Here is a 24,593-nt window from a genome sequence, read left to right on the forward strand (position 1 = left end):
GGATCATGAGGCCTACCGTATACACAGCGGGAGACAACGAAATAATATTGACCACATGGGCCTCGGGAACGTGCACTTAAATCTGGACACACAGAGCTTCTCTCATGTCTCCTCCTCAAAATTCGGCCACCGCCACCGGGAGTCGAATATGTGACCTCATGCACAGCAGCCTTTTCAATAGCAGTTCGAGCACGAAATTACGCGTGTTTTGATCTGTATGCCCTTTTATACTCGGTCATTGGTATCACTGTTCTTTTTCTGGTCTTCCAATTATTTTTGAGCCCTTGTCTTCATTTCAAACACCTTTCCTTTACCCTATATAATGAAGCGGGCTAGCGTTTTACACCCTTTTGGGGAAAGGTGGCGACGCAGCCCCGATTCTGTTTTGTTTTGCACTTCAATTACCTTTCAGCGTGAGGTGGTTAGTCAGGTTAGTGTTCAATTGTGGAATAACGTCATTCTTGAATAACCTAGCAGTACAAGTGAAAACAAGACAAAGCTTTCATACTGATGTAAAAACATCATTACAAAGAGCTCTATTGGACTAATGATATGTTTAGTGACATCATGAAAAGTGACATGATGCTAAGCTAATGTTTTGTATCCTGACCAGAAATGCTATGAACAGATGTACAAGTAATAAATGTGCTATTTTAAGTATGCAAACAACTGCATTTCCGATGGAGGCGGAAATGTTGTAGGCCCGTGTACTCAGATTTGGGTGCACGTTAAAGAACCCCAGGTGGTCAAAATTTCCGGAGCCCTCCACTACGGCGTCTCTCATAATCAAATGGTGGTTTTGGGACGTTAAACCCCACAAATCAATCAAGTATGCAAACAAATATTCGGCATATCCCACGTACCCGGGAATCGACGCTATGCGAAGCATGCGGAGGGAAGGTGTCCACGTTGCAATTTTTTATTGAGCGACACGTCATGAAATGACGTTAAATATATGTATAAATGTTCCGCGCAAAGACATTTGTTGAAGAGTTGCATATGTTTATATAATCAGTTGTTTGCAGCACTTGCGCAACGATGATAACTGAAACATGCGCATTTGCAACACCAGAATCTGATACCAAGCGATGATGCTCACGAAGATGTTGGCCCTGGACACTGCTACATAATTCAACTTGATCGCAAACAAACTAACCACATTTGACGTTCACGCGACGTGACGGCTGTGACAAAGGAGTACATATGTGATGTTTATAAAATTGGGTAGGCAGCACTTCAACCACTACTGATGTTTCACGAAGATTAGCGTCTGTTTGAAAAGAAGTTCCGCGACATGGCGTAGCTCTGCGGTAAGATGCTTCACTGCCACGCAGAATGCTTGGGTTTGATTGCAGCTGAGACCCTGACATTTATTCTTTGCAGTGGCACATACCAGGCCGTGGGTATGTGCCACTGTCGTGCGGGTAGTGTTTGATAGTGTACGCGACGGGATTGTGACCTAATTCATGTCTTGAATAGCGCGTCATGATCGTCAAACCATCTTACCTTCCCATGCTATTTTGGTCCACGCCAGGTTAGGGGGGGGGGGGGGGGGGGCACGGAAGCACCCAAACGTAAGCGGCTAGATAGATAGATAGATACGCTCAAAGTCGCCAAAGTTCGCTAAGAAATGTTTCGCATTGAAAAACCAGTTCAAACTGTATTGTATAAATAGGATTTTTCTCCTTTACTGTGTTATGTTTCTGTGTATAAGGCACATGTTTTTTTTTTTCAAAACAACCTGCGTCTTAAGCTGAAATGTCTTTCGTTGTATAACTATGTCCTGCCTGTAATTTATGTTTGTTATACTTGCTATAATTGCAAGGATCTATACTAGCTTTTGATAAGGATCCTGATGTTACTATGATGATTTTTACTGTATTTTGTTTATTAATAATAATGTTCAAAATTTGTAGTAAAGGCCATGGATTGATTTTTTTTCAGCAGTGTTGCTGGTAAAATATTTCAGAAATTGCAGCCACAGACTGTAACGAGTATCCAGCAAAGTCACTGTGTTCTGACATCAAATTACACTTGCCCAGCAACAAGTAGTGACGTGTTGATTGAACCAGCGAAAAAAAAAAGCTATTGTTAGTATACTTTGTTCCTACCCGCTTGTTGTTGGCACTATAGCTATTGAGGCGGTGCATTGGACCTAAAATGTCGAGTGTTCTGGAGTCTGTTCGTGACCCTTCGGGCAATGCACTTCACAATACCAGGCACTCGAAGTAGTTCTGCGGTATGTTTCTTTTGAATGCTGTCCCTCTCCCAACCCGCAGCATTGCACTAAGTCGCATTCAAACTCGTAATGTTACTCTTATTCTCTGTTCTAGCATTTCGTGTGAATCATTATCCTCCTACCGTTTACTTGATTTGAGTAGCATGCAAGTGCGAGCGTTAATATACCCATTCAGAACAACCCCTAACACGAGTTCAAGGCACTGACAACAAATGCTACATTGGGAGCTGTTTGCTATCGAACCCGACATGCGCCTTCAGCTACGCATACTGATGGGTGCGTAGCACAGCCTGCCGGTTGTTGGCTTCGGTTGTGGTGAGCGGTCGCAGCCTGTGCAGGCTGTGGACGTCATATATGAACTCGACGTTCGAGGGTGCTTTGGGTTCAACATTTCCCCCCGCGGAGCACCGTGCGCGCGGAGACGACGCGAAAGAGCAAGTGTCAGGGCCGACAGAGCAAGACGCCAGCGGGGCGCGGCATGTACTCCGGCGACGACGGTGAAGAATGGAGCTATCCGTCTTGAGGAACTACCGCAGCGGGGCGGGTGACGCCTGTGCGGCGGTGGCTGCGAGTTGATACCCCGCGAAAGAGACCGGATCAGCAGTGACTGCGCCGCGGGCTTAAGACGCTCCATTATGGAAAGGCTGCGTCGGCGGCGCAATCGTAGAAGCAATAGCGAGTCGCGAACTTAATTTCTCGTTCCCTCATTTTGTCATGGCGACAAGACCCCTACATCTGGACGCGTGGTGCCGCGCGGGCTGCTCGCTCACGGTGCTTGTGAGAGACGTGGTTCCGCGCGCGTACACGGGGAAACGACTGATGCGTTGACACGCATTTTTTTCTCTGTTGTAGATACAAATATCTAGATTTGCATAACGGCATCGTGAACACTGGTCTCACATAATTCCTTATGCTAGAGGCGTTCCAGTACGGATTATTTCACATACTAAATCATAATGTGAACTGATCAAAAAAGAGGAAAGGAGGAATAATAGTGAACAATCACTGCAAAAAAGAACAGTTGGGTTGATGGAATTTAATCAATAGTCTTTTTGAAGTTGTCAGACGATTTCCTTTTTTTTTTGGCCAATGATGTAGCCGGAAGTCCGGGCCAGTTTCAAAGGCAACGCAGTCCAGAAAAATTAAGGTAGGCTATAATTAAGGCACTACCTTATTATAGTACGCGTGAACGCTGCTGCAGCGCATTCCGGAGTGCACAATGGCGCCTACCGAGCACGCATAGTTTGGAGTAACCCGAATTAACGAATATTCGTTGCCATCAATAATGCATGATTAAATGTGGGCTATCTACTAGGCGTAGTCGGTATCACCAGTGCTGTTTTAAACGCACCAATCGTGCATTTTTGACAAGCGTGCTGTGCTCTGTATACGTCTTGTGTACTGGCCCAAGGGTTACAGAAAGGCCATAGCCAAATACACAAGCGGCATTCATTCACACATCACAAAACTCGAATGGCCAACTCAATAATACAGCTGGCTAGATGGCGTGGGTTCGATTGCCGGCCACGGCTGCCGCATTTCGAGGCGGGCAAAATGATATAGAAACACCCATGCGCTTAGATTTGGGTGAGTGTTTAAGAACACCTCCGGTTGTTTAAATTAAACCTGAGTGCTGCACAACGGCGTGCATCATAATTATGTGGTGGTTTCTGCACGTAAAGCCCGCGCAATCATTACAACACAGCTAATAACGGTCCTGCATGGATTAACCTTGGAGTAATTCTGGCTTCCGTTTCATGGCGGGCTTACAGCAAGGGGGGGGGGGGGGGCAAGCTTGCATTTCTGTCTTGCTTCTGGAGTTGATTTGTGCCTCTTCTAGATCCCGTATACGTATCAAGAGCGCACCGTAGCCGATCAGTCGTCTGATTTATACACCTGGCACGGAAATCTCACGTTTGTAATGTAGGACCTATAACTCTTGATGAGCACAGGTTCCGGGGACACATCAGAAAATTTTCTGACGAGATATATGCTATCTGTGTGCAGAGAAAGCATGTCTCGTCAATCTCGGTGCGACAACGTCACCATCTGCGTGTGATCGAGTGCTCTTGCCCGATGACGTACGAATTTTTTCCCTTCTACCCAACAATATTAAAGTCCGACGAAAGGACAGTATATATGCTTGCAAAGATACGTCCAAAACTAAAAACAAAATCGCGCCAATACTCACGCACAACGAATCCAGGATGACGTTTAAGTGCACTAATAGCGCACTTGACATAATAGCACCTTTGCGGGTATATCTAGCCGTATTCACGAAACATGCAGAGTGCTTTAGAACCACACTTTTTAAGTGGAAGTTATACCAAGATTTCCTGATAAGGCTGAATAGGAACTCGCTTCAAGCATATGAAATTTTTTTCTTATAAACTTGAAATATAAAAAATATTGCTGCTCACTTACTTGCGCAAACCAGAATAGACTGCAGCCATCTTTGACCAGGGGCTGGGGGTCATGTATAACGAATGACCACACTAGCATTCGGCATGTCCTTGCCACACACTACCCGCCAATGCATACGCTCGCCATCACATGTGACGCGACCAAACCCGCAACCCCTGTGCTGGCCGTGGCGACATCTGATAACTGAGGTCAAGATTACGTATACGCTTGCTCTAAACACAATACGTAGGAGCTAGAGTGAAGAAAGTAATCTGTTCCAGTGGTCACAAGTCGACGTTTCAGGCTTGTGGCAATAAGTTTGCCCCTTTTTGGGATAAGTTTGTAATTGAAGCAGTGCTCACTAGCAGCAGATTTTTTCCCTGTTGACGAGACTCGGAATGCAAAGAAATATAATAACCGGAGTGCAGAGTCACAAAAGCAACATTTGTTTATGAGAGACGCCGTCGTGGAGGGTTCCGGAAATTCTGACCATCTGGCGTTCTTTAACGAGCACTGACACCGCACAGTACTCTGGCCCCTCCTGGTTCACCTCCACCGAAATGCGACCACCGTGGAATGCAAAGAAAGGCAATTTAAGAGTACTTGCGCTTGTGTGTGTGCCTTCTCTGTTTCTTGTCGCCTTTTCGCGCCGTTTTGTAGTTATGAAAGGCCATTAGTTTTAATGGAACCTTTTGTACGCGTGGCTTATTTCTAACGTGCATGATTGCATTTTTTTGCCACAAGGGGTTCATTCACTTACATCAAAGTACACGGATATCCTTGTATCTCGCTCCTGCCAAACGGCCGCTGTAGCCTTGAATCAAACCAGCACTCTCAAGCTTAGAAGTGCGGCGCCCTACCTACTATGGTACGTCACCAGTCACAAAAGTTTAACAGTGTCATCAACGCCCAGCACTAATACGAGATTGCGCCTTTTCAATTCGCACCAATGGATCGCGATCATTGCACTCACCTGTATCTTCGTGCCTACCGAAGTTGCATTAACACTATAAAAAAATTAAAACATAGATGAAGCGTGCGATGCATCCGTGCGACGTTACAAAAGCCTGATGACACAGTTGTTTACGATGTCAATGATGCATTGTAGATTTCGAGAGGCATGATGACATATAATTGAAAGGGATTATATCCGTAGAGATTATATACTTGGGCGTTGTTAAAGTTTGGAATAACCTCTCTATTAGCACTCTCGTTACTTCGAGACGCACAATTCACTTAGTTGAGCTCGAGGTCGGCGATGCTCCTGGCTGTTGCGTCCGTGACAGTGTATTCAGTTATACTTGTATCAAACCGCGTCATGCCCGAAGCAGTACAGAACTTTCGTCGACGTTTCAATCCTTGTGCCTCCAAACAAACCCAGAACCTGAATTGCGCCAGTTCCACTTTTGTAAATGCATTTTAATGAATGAACTGAACTATTCTATCGTAAAACAAAGGTTTCAATTTTTAGTCATGTATGAAAATGGCTGAAGCTACTACGTCTCGAGTCCCCGAAAGACTAAGATGTTTCCCTAGTTTTTTTTTTTCAGGAAAATAAGAATCTAACATTGTAATTGTGTCTAGACTGCATTATATTTGGTTTTATTTTGAAGAAAATTGATCTAGAAAAAGAATTCTATCGCAAAACTAGCAGAATATTACAGAACAACTTTGCGATTGTTGTATGCTACGGGTCTACAGAAAACACGTGCAGGGAGCATGCATTAAAGTGCGGCGTTTCTTCTAAGCCGTTATTTTTTTTATTCCATCAGCATGCCTATAACCAGGCTGCCTAGCATACGATTGAACAACCCCCTTCTTCTCCTTCCCGGAACCTCGACCAGCCAGTACAAGCAAGTACTTTGGTCAGTTCTCATACGCGGAGTCCTGCTCCTGCTAATGCAATACGTTGGGGCTTTTGTGGTATGCAATGGTTGATTAAGGTGGGAGAATTTTAACAGCGCATATGTTTAAGCCAAGCGTTAATTGGTTCCTAACGGGTGAACAGAAATTATTGCCATCATAAACCGGCACGTGCCCACTTCGTTCTATTTTTTTTTTCCTCTTCTGCTTCGCTCCTTGAACAGGTGCACCGATTTTTGCAGCGTGGGATGTAATATCTCTGATAGACGATAGAACGAGTACAGAGACAGAGATAGAAAGAAGAAAGAGAAAGAAATAGATATATAGAAAGAGAAAACAAATTTTTTGGCGAAAAAAACTTGTTGGTTTTTCGGGATACGAACCCGCTTATACCAACGACACAAAGGCAAGCATCCGAACCATTCGGCTGACCAGGCGCGCTAGCTGAGCATTGCAAAGCTTTGCATAACGAGGTGGTTGGAAAGGAAAGAGAAAGTGAGGAGGAAGAGAGAAAGCAGGGGAGAGAGCATAGAAATAACGAGAAAGAGAGAAATAGGGAAAAGATATGGCAGAGACATATAAATAAAGCATGAGTTTTTTAAAAATATAGAGAAAAATAGCGAGAGAAAGATGAAGATAGTAGAAAAAATGGGGAAGCAAGCGATAGATAGAGACAGAGAAAGGGAAAAAAGGGGGGAAAAGACAGCAAGAAGCAAAAGAAAGAGAACAAAATACAAATAAACAAAAAAGAGAGGAGAAACTGAGAGACAGGAAAAAAGAAGAAGACAAGAAAGAAACGGAAAATTAAACAGATACCAAAAGCCCACACTGCTCCACTCTTTCTTCGGTCTTGACACCCTCACTTCGAAGATGTCTTGTTATGACTATGTTTTATCGAACGCACGTACTACTTTTCGCGGCACCATCTGCCATTCGCTGCACAGACGCACGCTCGCACCAGCTGTTCCCAAACAGAGCGACGAGCACCACCAGTATTGTTTCTTGCATCGTCGGTATACTAAGCTGCACGTGCACTTCCTAAATGAATTTAAGAGCTGAGTTCAGCTTATCTAAAACTACATATTGGTATGCTGGAACGCGCTGAAAACCTTTTTTCTGGTTACCTGTTGCTGCCGTTGGCCGTAGTCAGTCGGAGGTACACGTTCCATACACATAACATCCATCGGCGAAGACTAATGCCGAGAAGCTGCGTAGCAACGGTTGCTCTGTATAGGTAACTCTCGGCGAATACCTTTAATATGCACTGAAAGGTCGGCACATGCGCTCTATTTTTTTCCATTTATATTGTAATGTGGTTGCAGCTTATCGAAGGCGAGACATGTAATGCGCTGCATAGGAGACTCAGCCCCAATGCTTGGCTGCAAATTCCGTTGTTGGTGCGTATTTTTATAACTGTTTCGAAGCTTTGCATAGCCTCAACACACACACACACACACACACACACACACACACACACACACACACACACACACACACACACACACACATATATATATATATATATACATATATATATATATATATATATATATATATATATATATATATATATATATATATATATATATATATATATATATATATTGTAACGTAAATGCAAGGTAAACAGCGGTAGCGGCGTCGGTACCGAAGCAGCAACAGCAGGCCGAGCATACGGGCAGCGTCGCAGCAGCAACCAGGCAGTCTTAGCTCGTGCCTCGCGCCAACGTGTCGATGTCGCTGCAGTAGTGGGCATTCCTCTTCACTACACTTCGTCCCCCGTCGAAAAAGGAGCCATCCTGGCGACTCACGGTGAACAGAGTACGAGCGGGTTGTAATAAGGTTTCAGCCGCTGTACGTGAACAATTTCACGTCCCCGAAAGCGCTGGTCTGTGGATGGCGTAACGGGTTCGACGATGTAGTTAACTGGTGAAGTCTGCGAGACAATGCGGTAGGGTCCCTGGTATTTTGAAAAAAACTTCAAGGAAAGGCCTGTAGGCACCGCGGGAACCCAAAGCCAAACAAGAGTGTCCGGAACAAAGTTAGCGTACGGGTGGTTATTGTCACGCCGAGATATTTGTCTCCATTGGTCGATGGTTGTGAACGACTGGGCGAGCTTACGGCATTCCTCGGCGCGGCGGGCAGCTTCAGAGATGGACGTAGACTCGGAGGAATCGGTGTGGTAGGGCAGAACGGTATCTAGTGTGGTGGAAGGGTCTCGGCCATATAACAGGAAAAATGGTGAAAAGCCTGTAGTCGCCTGTGGAGCAGTATTGTAGGCGTACGTCACAAAAGGCAGAATAAGGTCCCAGTCGGAGTGGTCTGAGGCAACATACTTTGATATCATATCCCCTAGGGTACGGTTGAATCTTTCCGTCAATCCATTCGTCTGCGGATGGTAGACGGTGGTAGTCCGGTGAATGATATGGCATTCGGCAAGGAGTGCGTTGACGACTTCAGAGAGGAATACACGTCCTCTGTCGCTGAGAAGTTCACGTGGCGCGCCGTGACGCAGAATGAAGTTCCGCAAGAGAAAAGATGAGACGTCGCGTGCTGTGGCAGCAGGCAAAGCGGCTGTTTTCGCGTATCGCGTCAAGTAGTCGACAGTGACAACGATCCAACGGTTTCCGGAAGCCGTCAATGGTATAGGCCCATACAGATCAATTCCAACGCCGTCGAAAGGCATGGCTGGGCAAGGGATTGGCTGGATCGAACCAGAGGCGTGATGAAGGAGAGCTTTGCATTGTTGGCACTGATGGCATGACTGAATGTATTTGCGCACAAAGGAGCACATGCCTCGCCAATAAAACCGGGAGGAAAGCCGAGCGTATGTTTTGAAGACGCCCGCATGTGCGCACTGAGGGTCAGTGTGTAAAGCTGAACATATTGCAGCACGAAGATGGCGAGGTATGACGAGTAACCACTTTCGGCCGTCGGACTTGTAGTTCCTGCGGTAAAGGAGGCCATCGCGGACCTCAAAGTGAGCCGCTTGACGGCGCAACGTTCGAGAAGATGGAGAAGTCGACGCGTCTGAAAGGAATCGCAGAAGAGTGCTGATCCAGTCATCCTTACGTTGCTCAGACGCCATGTCACAGTTTTCTGGGAACGACACCATTTCGTCTACTGCAGATAGACATGCAGAGCTTTCGGAGGACACAGGTGAACGTGATAGGGCGTCGGCATCAGTGTGACGTCGACCAGACCTGTAGACAACACGCATGTCGAACTCTTGCAACCACAAAGGCCAGCGAGCTAAACGGCCGGAGGGGTCTTTTAATGTGGATAACAAGCAAAGCGCATGGTGATCGGTGACTACGTTGAAGGGGTGACCATATAGGTATGGTATAAATTTACCTAGAGCCCATATAATTGCCAGACACTCCTTCTCTGTCACAGAGTAGTTCTTCTGCACTTTGGTGAGGGTACGGCTTGCGTATGCGACTACGTACTCCTCGAATCCTGATTTGCGCTGCGCGAGCACTGCGCCGAGTCCAACACCACTGGCATCGGTGAGTACCTCAGTCGGAGCAGTCGGGTCAAAGTGACGCAAGATTGGCGGCGAGGTTAACAGGCGGCGCAACTTTTCGAAAGCATCGTCACAGGCGGGTGACGAAGCGTAACTTTTCGAGTCACTGCGCAGAAGTTCAGTCAAGGGGGCGGTGATCATCGCAAAATTCCGAATAAAGCGGTGGAAATAGGAACAGAGTCCAAGAAAGCTGCGCAAATCCTTCAGAGACGCAGGTTTAGGAAACTCTGCAATTGCCCAAAGCTTGGCGGTGTCAGGAAGGATACCGTCTTTAGAGACAACATGGCCGAGGATGGTGAGCTGATTTGCGCCGAAGCGTCATTTCTTCAGGTTGAGCTGAAGGCCAGCGTCAGTTAGGCACTGCAGTACTTACTCTAGCCTGCGAAGATGCGTTGGAAAATCTCGTGAAAATATAATTACGTCATCCAAGTAGCACAAGCATGTTTTCCCCTTCAGGCCACGCAAAAGATTGTCCATCATCCGCTCGAAAGTTGCGGGGGCGTCGCAAAGACCAAAAGGCATGACACAAAATTCGTAAAGTCCATCAGGTGTGACAAAGGCCGTCTTAGGCTGATCTTCAGGGGCCAGAGGGACTTGCCAGTAGCCACTCCGTAGGTCAATAGAAGAGAAGTACTCCGCACCTTGGAGGCAGTCAACGGCATCATCGATTCTCGGTAAGGGATAAACATCTTTTCGAGTTATTTTGTTAAGACGACGGTAGTCAACACAGAAGCGAATTGACCTGTCATTCTTCTTAACGAGAACGACTGGAGATGCCCAGGGGCTATTGGAAGGCTGGATGACGCCACGCTTGAGCATGTCAGCTACTTGGTCATCGATAACCTGGCGCTCGGCTGCGGACACGCGATAAGGTCTTTAACGCAATGGCGCATTGGTACCCGTGTTGATGCGGTGACACACGGCTGACGTACGGCAGAGGGGAGTATGCTGGCAGTCAAAGGAATAACGGAACTTGTTCAGCAGTCGTAGCAGCTGAGCACGTTGCGAAATGGTTAACGTGTCGGCGATGGAGCTGCTGAGTACGTCAGGCCTAGTACGGCGAAGAGGCACAAGTCACTCCGGCGACTTCGTGTTTGGCGGAAGGACCAGTCGACATGTCAAAAATTGCAGAAGGGTCGAGACTGTAAACCCGCCCGACGCACTCACCCCGAAGTAGTGTTACAGGACATGACAAAAGGTTTGAGATGAGCAGTCTGCTGACGCCGTCATAAAGTTCTAGAAGGGCATAAGGTAGCGGCGAACACTTGTGGCGAACGAAAAGGGCACTCGACTCGGCGAGTGAGTTGCAAGATACCATGGTAAGGGCGAAAGAGTGCGGCGGTATGATGACGTCTTCAGCAACAAATAGTTTGTCCCCGGTTTCAAGTGAATCATTTAACATAGCGTCGCCGAACACTTCAAATTCTACCTCAGCGCGAGAGCAGTCGATGACGGCCTTATTAGCGGAGAGAAAGTCCCAACCCAAAATGAGATCATGGGAGCCGGAATCTAAAACTAGTAATTCGACGAGATAGATGAGGCCATCAATCGCGATTCGAGCAGTACAGGCAGCGGCTGGCGTGACGTTCTCTGCGCTGGCTGTACGAAGTGATATACTAGCTATTGGCGTCATAACTTTTTTGAGCAAGCGGCAGAGTCTGGCACTGATCACTGAAACTGCGGCACCAGTGTCGACAAGAGCGAGTGCAGCGCCGCCGTCCACATATACGTCGAGAACACTCGTTGGGGTAGAGAGAGGCCTTGGTCTTTTCGCGGGTGACGCAGTTCCTGCCTCTGGAACTGCGGCAATCAGTTTTCCCGCTCCGGCGATGAAGGACTACGGCGCATCGGGGATGGCGAGCGGCGTCGAGGTGATGGCGAGCGACGGTTAACTGGAGGGCGGTGGTCGGCGTACGATGACATCTGGTAAGGAGGCTGAGATCCTGTGAACAAAGGGCGCGGTGACACAAAAGGGGCAGGTTAGAAGCTCTGGTGGTAGCTCTGTTGGTGGTAGATAGGGACGCGTCGATGGCAGTATCGCGCTATGTGGCCAGGTAGGCCACAGGCAAAGCATATTGGCCGATTGTCGACTGTACGCCATTGTCCACTACTCTGAAGAGACCTTGGCTGAGCGAACTGAGGAGTAGGTCACGGTGGCATGGCTGATGGCAGGGACGTAAAAGTCTGAAGAGGTGGTCAAGCGGCCACTTCAGCATAGCTTAGAGGTGCAGTTACGTCGGCACAGGCAACGGGGGTCGGCAACGATGAAGCGTCACGGGCAGATGGCAAAGCCGCGCAAACTTGCTCCTGGATGGCCTGGGGAAGGTTTGCTGGAAGAGGTGACTGTGGTTGGCCGACTGTCGATAGGAGCGATAGCTGACGAGCGACTTCAGCACGAACAAACTCCTTGATCTGCGATAGCAGGGACTCAAGGTCAGACAGAGGTGGTGGTTAGGCTTGAGAGTGTGTCATCCGCGACGTTAGGGCGTCGCGTGAGGAAACGCTGTCGTCGGAGCTCATCGAAACTCTGACACAACTCGATGAGCTCAGAGACAGTGACATGGTTCTTCGAGAGCAGCATTTGAAAGGCGTCGTCGGAAATGCCTTTCATGATGTGTCGTACCTTGTCAGTGTTCGCCATCGTCGGGTCGACACGCCGGCAGAGGTCGAGGACGTCCTCGATGTAGCTAGTGAATGTTTCACCACTTTGTTGGGACCGGCTTCGTAGACGTTGTTCTGCGCGAAGTTTCCGCACACCAGGGCGTCCAAAAACATCTGTGATGCAGGCTTTGAAGGTCGTCCAAGTGGGGATATCCGCCTCATGGTTTCTGTACCATAGCTCGGCAACATCCGTTAAATAGAACATCACGGCACCAAGCTTCGCGGGATCGTCCCATTTGTTAGTAGCACTGGCTCGTTCATAAGATTCCAGCCAATCCTCAACGTCTTTCTCATCGGTGCCGCTGAAGATGTCTGGTTCTCGCAACAGCTGGGCACCGGGACAGCCCCTGCGTGGCGAAGCCGGTGGGGGTGTGAAGACAGCGTCGTCAGGCATGACGGATGGCAGCTTTCGGCTACGCAGCTCCCGGACTAGGGAAGACCGCAGCACCTTCATCAAAATATAATGTAAATGCAAGGTAAACAGCGGTAGCGGCGTCGGTACCGAAGCAGCAAGAGCAGGCCGAGTATACGGGCAGCGTCGCAGCAGCAACCAGGCAGTCTTAGCTCGTGCCTCGCGCCAACGTGTCGATGTCACTGCAGTAGTGGGCATTCCTCTTCACTACAATATATATATATATATATTCTTTATTTTATTTCAACATATGTACTATCAAGCTGTTAATATTATTAATGTTATACCCGCATTAGTAAAAAAACTGCAGTAGACGGCCTTTGCCGGAGTGAATGAGACAAACAATAGCAGAGCTTGATAAGTCAACCCATGCACATACACTCTGATGATGTCAATGCGTACGCCGGAACCGTGCACATATGGCGAGTGGAGGGTGACTTTGTACACTGACGTAGAGGTCACTGCATGCATAAAGAAATCCGCCTTTTCAGTAACATTTCATAGCACTCTAATGTTCTATGAACAGTACTGTATGCGTAAAAAAATCAACACTATTAAACTCCACGCTTCCATATAGCACGTTTTAAGGTCTGCATCGCTACGCGACGCGTGAGGTACAGCTTTTCCAGAATTCCAATGGAATGACTGTAAGGAAGGCGTTAGCAAAATGTCTTGAGCTGCCGATACTGTCTGGAGCTGCCGAAAATGTTTGGAGCTGTCCTAATAAGTGGAGTTCATTTAGATGCCAGACTGATGAATAATTAGGCGCTACGTGAATATTTCGTTTGCTATCTATATATAATAAGCATGGTCATTACAAACACTTCTCTAATAACGTTGCACCTTTGGATCAACAAATGGAAATTTGGATCGTAATTCGTTGTGCTATCAGGGGCGTTGCTGTGTCCACCTTCAATACATCGATATCTGATCGGCGCACGTAAATTATTTCAACACTTAATTCAATACTTACTATTTTGTGTAGTGGAGGAAGTGCAAAGATGTCCATTACGTCGGAAAATCTGTAAAGGCAATATGGTTACTACATAAGGTCGTTGCTTGGATTACCAACTTCAGCCACCGTTGACATTTTACGGAGGTTGACGCAATGACTATTTTGTTCCAGGCCATCGTTAAATGACCTTATGAGATCAAAATTTTCCAGCAAAGCCGTAATAAATAGCCGGATATGGCCAACGAAGGACATTTTGACGTAAAACCCCGTTATTTGGATATTCAAGCGCTAGTATCTGCTCTGTATCTGCGAATGAGTTGCCAGCCTAACACGCGCTAGTATCTGCGAATGAGTTGCCAGCCTAACACGCATACCCAGACAATTCATGAAGAAAGAATTGCCAGTCGCCTGCTTGTTATTCCTTCGGAGCAAGCTAAAACGAACTAGCAGCTAAAGTATACTGGAATTTGCTGAAAACTTGCGTGCCACGAACACGTGAGCGAGAAAAAAAATGAAACATGACTTGTCGCCGTCTTCGGAGTGTACGTGTTCCTCCTCTTGCATGTCCCGTGCAGTCTCATCGCGACGCTCGTTAAAGACCATCTGGGTAAGGCCAGACGCGGGACTAATGGCGAGGCCAGGAAGCAGCAACAAGTGCGTGACTTGTGCGTGGGCATCCAGCCAAGCCGCGCTACGCACCCAAACAAACGCCGCATGTGACCAGTGCGTATATGGGCGCGTGCTCCGCGACTCATCCCATTGCACTCGAGACTGCGTCGTGACGCGGCTGCGTCCATAGAGTTTCCCAGTATACACTAGAGGGAATTCTGGCGCTAGTGTCTATCGTAGCTGCAACACACGGCGCTTCAGTGAGCATGGGAATGATGGGTAGTACACACATTTGTCTAATATTCGTACTTGTGGTCTGCTTCTGGCTCCGTGTGTGTTCGTGTGGCTTGAAGTTATTTTCTCACGAAACAAATATTAGCAAATGTTCATTGGTTGCACTTCAACACCTTATTCTTTTATTTTAGACTTACCTTTCAAAATCGGGTCATGAAGTTCAGAGGGGTTGAATCTTTCTCTCAAATCAAAACCGAAACACAGCAATAAAAGAAGCCGCAAGTACGATTTACCGTCCGCAAGTACGAGAACAAGGCAAATGTGTGTACTACCCATCATTCCTATGGTCGCTGAACGATCGCGGCGCCAGAGTGCCTTCTAGTTAATTTTAGGAAACTCTATGGCTGCGTCTCCGAGCCCGTGCGAATGCGCCAGTGTGCACATACGCGAGCATGTGTGTGAGTGCTTGCAGAGCGGCTGGTGGTTTGCACCGAACTGTCTCGAATTCTTCGCCGATATTGACTCGCAAAACTCGACACACGCGTGTGCATGAGAACAAGCGTCTCTAAATAAGAATTGTCTTAGACAGATGTATGTATAGAACTTTGTAGTATAATCATGGCATAGAGGGAGCAAGGAATTCTGAATCACACTGTGTGTAACGTTTATTGGAGATTCTTAACGATATGCGAAGTATACGGAGGTGTGTTTCTGAGTCATGGGTGATGCTATAAAAAATAACGAATAATAATAATAATAAAGTATTAATTCAGTATAGCTCTGTGGAAACACCAGAAATCTGATGTCCTTCATTCTTCTTCTTTTGACTGAAACTGTAAAGTAAGTTTCACGTTCCTTGCACTTGGTTTTAATGCAAAAGAAGTGCTCAAAGAAATACGCAAAATTTATTTTCAGAATTAAAAAGGGTGCGTACTCTAAAGTAAATGGGACGAGAATGAAGAGAGTACCAAGTTCTGAGGAATTATGCGAATCAAATCGTATGCAATAAGATCTGTTAACAGGTTATTTGACGGCAAGAATAATTAAAGATCGCCATCAGCCTGTTTAGGGGACAATAACTGACGACGACGAACGGGAGTATACTGTTGAGCATTACACTGTATATCACGAAGCTTAACGAAATTAATATGTGCTTCTCAGAAATCGATTGACATGAGAAGAAAGCTTTGCAGCATCTGAAGGAACTTTTTTTTTCTCTGGTAATTAAGAATCATTCGTGCACATAGCGTCATTAATTTAAAACACTTCGTAGCCTGTGCTCTTGTAAATTGATTTCCCCACCGCTATTTTCAGCTGTTTTCGTTGTAGTCAATGTCCGTATTTCGTTCTGTTATCGTTGCGGGCGCTTTTCACCTCATTACATTGTATGGTAAACAATAATGCGCAGATCAAGTGACATTTCTCTTTGCGGAAATTTCACGCGACTAAGCGAAATTGCGTGGCATTAGAATTCTCGTCAGAAACGAGTATAGCTCATAAAAACACCATTAATTGCAGCAGGTTTACTCTTGGCGTCATCTGGCGGAAGGTTATTATCGCGATGTACACGCTACCTTGCACATCGAGCTCAGCACAGAAGGGGGAACCTGTTCCCCATAGCCGTAAAATACATTAGCCGTAAAATACAGTAGAGCGAACTGAGTGAGTTGATATTGATTCATGCCGATTACGGTCATTTGTTCGCATTAGAAGAGAAAAACGGAGAAATGTCTGAAGGTTATCTAAAAAAGACGACGTTAATCGAACTTCTCCTGCCGCGATTTTCCTCTTCGATTTACCCTACTCGTTCGCTTTCTATTCGGAGCACATTAATTTGTTACGAAAGAAATCATTCGTGCAAGACGGCGACCTGTTGTACAACAAAACAGAAAAAGTTCCCCTAGGCTCGACTTTGAATTCGTCTGAGCGATGTTCTGCCATGAGTTTCCGTTATGGCATCTGGCCAGTGGCCACCCGCGAAGCCACTTTGCGCAAGTGTGAGCGCGTTGGCGCTAATGTGAACAGCGTTGCAGATTGGCGCAATTTCAGTTCGCAGGCTGTTCGGAAGAAACGTCTGCCGCCAAAACAGACGCCGCACAATTAGGCCGACCTAGGGGATTCTGGTTGTTTGTTGCGACTACAATAAAAGAAAGGTATAATAATAATTCTTCCACTCAAGTTGCACCGTAAATGTATGGGCACGCCTAGGCGCGAACGTCGTCTGCTGAACGTCCTGATGTATAGGTTTAGCGGATACGATGACGAAACACATTCAGATTATGTAGCGGTATTAGAGTAACACCTGATTTGCGAGCCTCGTAGACGCTGTGTACAATTTCACTTGCTCCGCTTGACAGAATGTCGACTGTCAAGGTGCCATGCGGTGGCAACCACGAGGTCTTTGTTGGCCTACGTGCGCTGGTTATTTTATTTGCGTATATGTAGTTTGCAATGCTAGATCTCCAGATTAAAAAAAATCGAATAAGTACTCTCGCAACGCGATTAAAACGACCAATCTAAACAATAATTTATCATCTTAAGGAGTATGGTTGCTGCCAATGTCGGCGTATGTAAGTTTTTATGGAGTTACTCTATCACCATGCACTGTACAGCTCGTTATGGCATCCAGCACCACCTGGTTCGGAACGTACTTAAAAGGCCGCACTCGAGACCTCTCTCGAAATTGGCCGTGTGCGATGATTGTGTCTGTGCGACCACCTGAATAGACTTGATGTACTTCTTCAACAGTGCACGTAATTGGTACTCTTTCCTTCTATCTCTTCAAACTCTTACCTCAAGCACCAGTGTAGGGGGAAGCAAACCGAACACGCGTCTGATTAAAATCCCTGCCTATCCTTACATCTCTGTCATTATACAATATATATATTATAAGACTCACATTCTTCACAGCTATGCAGACAGTGGGAGCTGGGCTGGGCAGACCGGATTTGATGACACAACTAATACATGCGGAGAGGCTAGGCCTATCTGTTCCGACGTGGAAGCGGCCCGCTATACGTACTATTTCACGCCCTGACGGACATAAATAAAGTTTTTCTATAGCATACCATATATCATGTAGACAGTCATCGCGAGTCTAGTTCGTTCAATGATCTTCGCAACACTTTTCCAAGTAGTCATGGTTCCAGCGCGGTGGTGTAGTATCTAGGGTAGTCGGCTGCCGACCCGCAGGTCGCGGGATTTAAATCCCGCCTGCGGCGGCTGAATTTTTGATTGAGCCAAAAATGCTGCAGGCCCGTATGCTGGCAGATTTCCGTGCACGTTAAAGAACCCCAGGTAATCAGAATTTTCGGAGCCCCTCCCCTACGGCATCTCTCATAATCACATCGTGCTTTAGCGTTGTTATATCACACGTATCATTCAATCTAATTAGCCATGGAATGAATTCAGTAAAGGGGCTTCTTGTCAGATGAACTCATCGCCAAACAATTGTTTTCAATGCGTCCAGTACAAGCGGAGTCAAGATTTATCGCACGGTGGAATTGCATTCTCTCTTCTGGCATCCCGACAAAAGCGCTGGAGGCTAAAGCAGGAAAGGTTGAAAGGTACAAGAAGGTATTTCACGTGTGCTTCTTGACCTTAAGCACTTTTAAGGGCGAAGGCAGTTACGCCGTGGCTCAGTCCCTCCTCCATTGTACAGTACGTTGTAGTAGCCACCCATTACTTCTCACAATGTTCACTAGATGGCGCTGCGCTTTTGCAGTACGTAGGCCCGTATGCTGGCCAAACTCCAAGGACCAAACTCTAAGCAAACATTAAGAGAGGCAGCGAGCAAAGCAATACTAGATGGTGAAGCTCCGAATGGGTGGAAACTAAGCAGGATGAGCATGACCGACCTATGAAGGAAAGGAGGACCAGGCCGACATAAACAACTACCCCCTATAACAGTTACATCAGTTTTTTACAGGCTGGTGATGCAGATAGTAAAGGAAAGAATACAGACATAGGTGGAGAGTGAGGGGGTGCTTGGAAAACTACAATATGGGTTCCGTAAACGAAGGAGGTTGGAGTACAATCTGTTTTCATTGATACAGTGTATTGAAATAGCGGAAAAAAGAACACAGGCCCCTGTGGCTGGCATTTCTAGATACCTAGGGGGCTTAAGATAGTGTGATTCAAAAAGACTTGTGGGGAATACTGGACACACTAGATCTGGAAGATGGAATAACTAATATTCTAAAGGATATCTATAAAAGTAGCAAGGTAGTTATCAAATGGGAAGAACAGGTATCTGGACCTATAGAGATAGAACGCGGGCTTCGACGGGAATGTCCCTTGTCACCTTTGTTATTTATGCTGTATCTACAGGGACTAGAAGCCAAATTAGAGGGGAGTCGACTCGGCTTCAGCCTCTTTTTTCCCAAGCAAGGCAAACACATCCGACAGTCATTACCAGCATTGATGTATGCAGATGATATAGTATTAATAGCCGACAACAAGGAAGATCTGCAGGGATTGATAGACATCTGTGTTAATGAGGGAGATAGGTTAAATTTGAAGTTCAGCAGAGAAAAATCAGCGATCATGATTTTTAGTGATATCAAAGGCAGTGAGCATAAGATACAGGAAGTCACGCTAAAAATAGGGGATAAATACAAATATTTGGGCATAAGAATAAATAACGGAGCTGAGTATCTAAGGGAGCACGAAAGATACGTAATGCTAAGGGTAACAGGAATGCAGCTCTAATGAAAAATAGGGCACTGTGGAACTACAATAGGTATGACGTCGTGAGAAGGATTTGGAAAGGTTTTATGGTCCTGGGTTAGACGTTTGGAAATGCGATCTTGTGCATGAAATCTGAAGTTCTAGCAACATTGGTAATTAAACAACGTGGCATAGGTAGACTTGCTTTGGGGGCACACGGGAATACCCCTAATCTGGGGGTACAGGGTGGCATGGGATGGACATCATTTGAGGGCAGGGAAGCTAGCAGCAAGATAGAATTTGAGGAGCGATTGAGAAAAATGGGAGACGAGCGTTGGCCTAGGAAAGTTTTCAGCTACTTGTACATGAACAATGTTGATACTAAATGGAGGAAGTGAACTCGAAAATTGCCAAGCAAGTATTTAGATAACAGCAAAATACGAAGCCAAAAGGAAACATCGGTTAAGAAGAAGGTGAAGGAAACAGAGAGAGACATGTGGAAGATGCTAATGCTCACGAAATCATCATTGGAGACCTACCGAACGTTTAAGTAAAAAATTGCAAGGGAAAAGGGAAAAGATCTACCATAATTCTCGGGACAGTTCTCTGCTCTTCGAGGCTAGAACAGGAGTATTGTGGACCAAGACGTACCGAGCAAAATACGAAGGCACAAACACGGTATGTAGTACGTGTAGAGAGGAGGAGGAAGCGGCTGAACATTTCATAATGTTCTGTGAAGGGCTCCGCTCTATAGTCGAAGATAATGGCGCCAAAATTTTTAAAGCATTGGGGTTCAGGGACAGACTTTAAACGGGTACAAATAACCAGGAGGAGGCTAAAGGTTTGGTGGACACAATCAAGCAGCGAGTGAAATTCTTTATGGCTAGGTGGCGTGAGCCACCGCCCGATCTAAAAATTCATCCATCCATCCATCCACGTGAAGTGATCACTAGATGGCGTGGAGGCGCATGTTGCGAGTATTGACGTAATCGACGTAAGCCCAATGGCCGAGCTAAGTCAGACATAGCCTATATTAACATGCAGGGTGGCAGTAATAGGTTAAAGTGGGAAGAGAAAGAAGAGCAGTTGAGGCAGGAGGAGCTTATGGTATATGGAGTTGCGGACACACATCTTCGGGACAAGGAGCAACCACCTTGCAATCCGGACTACGTATGGGAATATTGCAATAAAACAGGAGGCAGCAAAAAGAGGGGTGGAATCGGTGTATTCATACATAAAAGTATGGCTTGGCAAAGAGCCAAGCAAGATGCATGGAACATTTATGGTTAAGAGGGAAAGTAGCTGCGCAGATGCCACTCCTTGTCTTGGTTTACTTGTGAACGGGCGCAAAGGCCAGAGAGTAAAGCTAGGCAATGGCGGAGTGTATATCAAAGGACATTGATGAATTGGGAGGAGAGTGCGAGATAATTATACTAGGATACATGAATGAACACTTAGAAGATATATATGACTTTACTGACCCAACAGGCAAAATGATCATGGATATGTGTGAAAGGCATTATTTGACCATTCGCTACAGTACTGAGAAGTGTGAAGGGCAAATAACGTGGGAGGTAGGAAGGCTACAGTCGACAATTGATTATGCACTGATGTCACATAGGATGTATGATAGGCTCAGGGGAATGCACATAGATGAATGCGGCTCCAAAAGTCTGGGTAGTGATCACAAAGGTATCAAGCTAAGTTTTGGAAGAGCAGTGAAAGTGGGAAGGAGACAAGATGAGCAACTACAGGAAAATTTTTATTCAGAAAGGCAAATTGAAATAGCCACTAAACAAATTGAGAAAGTAATCACGGAGGATAATAAGACAGTGTGGACATACACGAATCTAATTAGACTCTTTGAGCTAAATCTTGCTAAGACGCGTAACAAGTCACCCCGGAAAAGAAGACATAAACCCAAAAGTTGGTGGGATGAGGAAGTTAAGAGAGCCATAGCAAAACGTCAGGAAGCCTCTAGGGAACACAGACATGCTAAGCAGCGGGGTCAACCGACAGATGATGTTGAAAGAAAATGGGACATCTTTCTAAGCTGTAGAAGGGAATCATCCCTTCTGATCACTGAAAAGATTATAAGAAAGGGGTCTCAGTGGCTGGCAGAAGTACAGAAAAAAGATAGAAAGGCAGCTGCGAAATTTTGGAACCATCTGAGCTCCCTAAGAAATGAGACGAGCTCCCTAAGAAATGAGACGAGGTTTATAAGTACAGCTCAAGGTGCTAGGCTAGAAGGAGACGAAGCTATTGAATATATAAGAACAATGGTGACAGAAAAATTTCAACAAAGAAGTGGCTTATGCACCACAATAGACAATGATGTATCAAGTGTTGCAATGGCTCCATTTTCACAACGAGAGTGGGAAAAGGCTGAGAAGAGGGTTCCTAGTAGTACATCAACAGGCCCAGATGGCATTCCAATTATGCTGATAAAGACATTAAGTCCGAAGTCTAAGCAGGCTTTGAGAGAGGGAGTGAGCCAACTAATAATCGATGGTGAAGTTCCCGATGGATGGAAACTTAGCAGGATGAGCATGATATATAAAGGAAAGGGGAACAAAACTGACATAAGCAACTACCGTCCTATAACAGTGACATACGTGGTCTACAGACTTGCGATGAAGATTATAAAGGAAAGACTGCAGGCATGTATAGAGGATGAGGGGGGGCTGGGGGAAGTGCAGAATGGGTTTCGTAAACAGAGGAGGGTGGAAGACAATATGTTCTCACTGACGCAGTGCATCGAAATAGCAAAAAAGGAACACAGGCCCTGTGGCTAGCATTTTTGATATCAAGGGAGCGTAAGATAGCGTGGTTAAAGAGGACTTGTGGGAAATACGGACACAATATGTGTGGAAAACGGAGTCACTAATCTTTTAAAGTATATCTATAAAAGTAACAAGGTAGTTATAAAGTGGGAAAAACAAGTTTGGAAGCCCACAGAGGTAAAACCGGGGCTTAGGCAGGGGTGTCCTCTGTCACCCTTGTTATTCATGATGTACCTACAAGGATTAGAGGCCAAATTAGAGGGAAGTGGACTTGGCTCCAACCTCTCTTTCGTCAAACAAGGAAAACTCATTGAACAGGCACTACCAGCATTGATGTACGCAGATGATATAGTGCTTATGGCCGACAACAGGGAAGATCTTTGCAGAGGTTGGTGGACATCTGCGGTAATGAGGGAGATAGGTTAGATTTCAGATTCAGTAAGAAAAAATCAGCAGTCATGATGTTTAATGATAATGAAGGTATTGAGCTTAGAATACAGGAGGCCACGCTAGAAATAACAGATAAATACAAATATCTGGGCGTATGGATAAGCAATGGGACCGAGTACCTAAGGGAACACGAAATATACGTAACGACTAAAGGTAACAGGAATGTAGCATTGATGAAAAATAGGGCACTGTGGAATAACAGTAGGTATTATGTTGTGCGAGAAATGTTGAAAGGGGTCATGGTTCCTGGTTTGACGTTCAGCAATGCGGTCTTGTGCATGAGATCAGAAGTTCAAACAAGATTAGGAATTAAGCAACGGGGAATAGGTAGGCTTGCTTTAGAAGCTCACGGGATACACCAAATCAGGGAGTACAAGGTGACATGGGATGGACATCATTTGAGGGCAGGGAAGCTAGCAGCAAGATAAAATTTGAGAAGCGATTGGAAGAAATGGGGGAGGAGCGTTGGGCTAGGAATGTTTTCAGCTACTTATACACGAAGAATGCCGATACAAAATGGAAGAAGCGAACCAGAAAATTGACGGGTAAATAATTAGAAAACAGCAGGGGGCCAAACCAAAAATAACCATCGGTTAAGAAGAAGATGAAGGAAATGGAGACCGACTTGTGGAGAATTGGCATGATTAGGAAGTCCGCACAAGAGGTCTATCGAACTTTTAAGCAGAAAATTGCCAAGGAAAGGATCTATGATATTACTGTTCAGTTCAGTTCAGTTCAGTAATTACCTTAAAGGCCCCCCTTTCTAGGAGGGGCATTACATAATGGGGGGGGGGGGGTATTTAGGTTAACAATAAGCAGTAAAAGTTGTTTTAGCATTGAATGTGATCATTAATATGGTCTTGAAAGGCAGATGATGAGGCGATGTTGGCGATGTCGCGGGGGAGGCAGTTCCAGTCCGTGGCTGCTCGAAAAAAGAACGAGGCAGAAAAAGCAGTGGTGCGCAATGATGGGCGGGAAACCTGAAATGAATGACTGGTTCGATGAGATATTCGTGCTGCGGCTGCTATATAAGGTGGCTGATTGAGGGAAGAATGAAATAATTTGTGATAAAGCACGAGCGTTGCAGTGCGGCGGCGCAAAGAAAAGGGTGGCAGTCCAGATTTCGCTTTCAAAGATGAACTACTGATATCGTATGAGTAAGAAGAGTGAATGAATCTGGCAGCACGGTTTTGTACCGCTTCTAATGCTTTGATTAAGTACGCTTGATCTGGGCTCCATATGGAAGATGCATATTCTAATTTCAGTCTGATTAAAGATTTGTACGCAAGTAATATTGCATGTAGGGGGGCTAGGTGGAGATGGCGTTTGAGAAAACCAAGTGCTTTATTAGATGCTGAAACTACATTAGCGATGTGCGTACGCCATGATAAATCATAAGACAAGGTTATTCCAAGATATTTAAAAAATGGTTTTGATTCAATTGTGGTGTTAACGATGGAATACTGGAAGCGATATCGGTTGTGGCGACGGCAAAAGGACACAAGTTTACATTTAGAAGGATTAAGGGTCATTAACCATGTTTTACACCAATTAAGCACGTTGTTAAGATTGGTTTGGAGATACAGGTGATCATGCTGGTTACTGATAGTGTGATAAATGACACAGTCATCCGCGAACATGCGAATGCTGCAGGATACATGATCGGGCAAGTCGTTAATATATATTAGGACTACAAGGGGACCAAGGACAGATCCTTGGGGAACGCCTGATGTGACTGGGAGAGAGTTAGATAGGTGGCCATTAACAAAGACTGACTGAGAACGGTTAGT

The sequence above is a fragment of the Rhipicephalus microplus genome, chromosome X (genome assembly GCF_043290135.1).
Source record: "Rhipicephalus microplus isolate Deutch F79 chromosome X, USDA_Rmic, whole genome shotgun sequence".
In the NCBI taxonomy this organism is placed as follows: domain Eukaryota; kingdom Metazoa; phylum Arthropoda; class Arachnida; order Ixodida; family Ixodidae; genus Rhipicephalus; species Rhipicephalus microplus.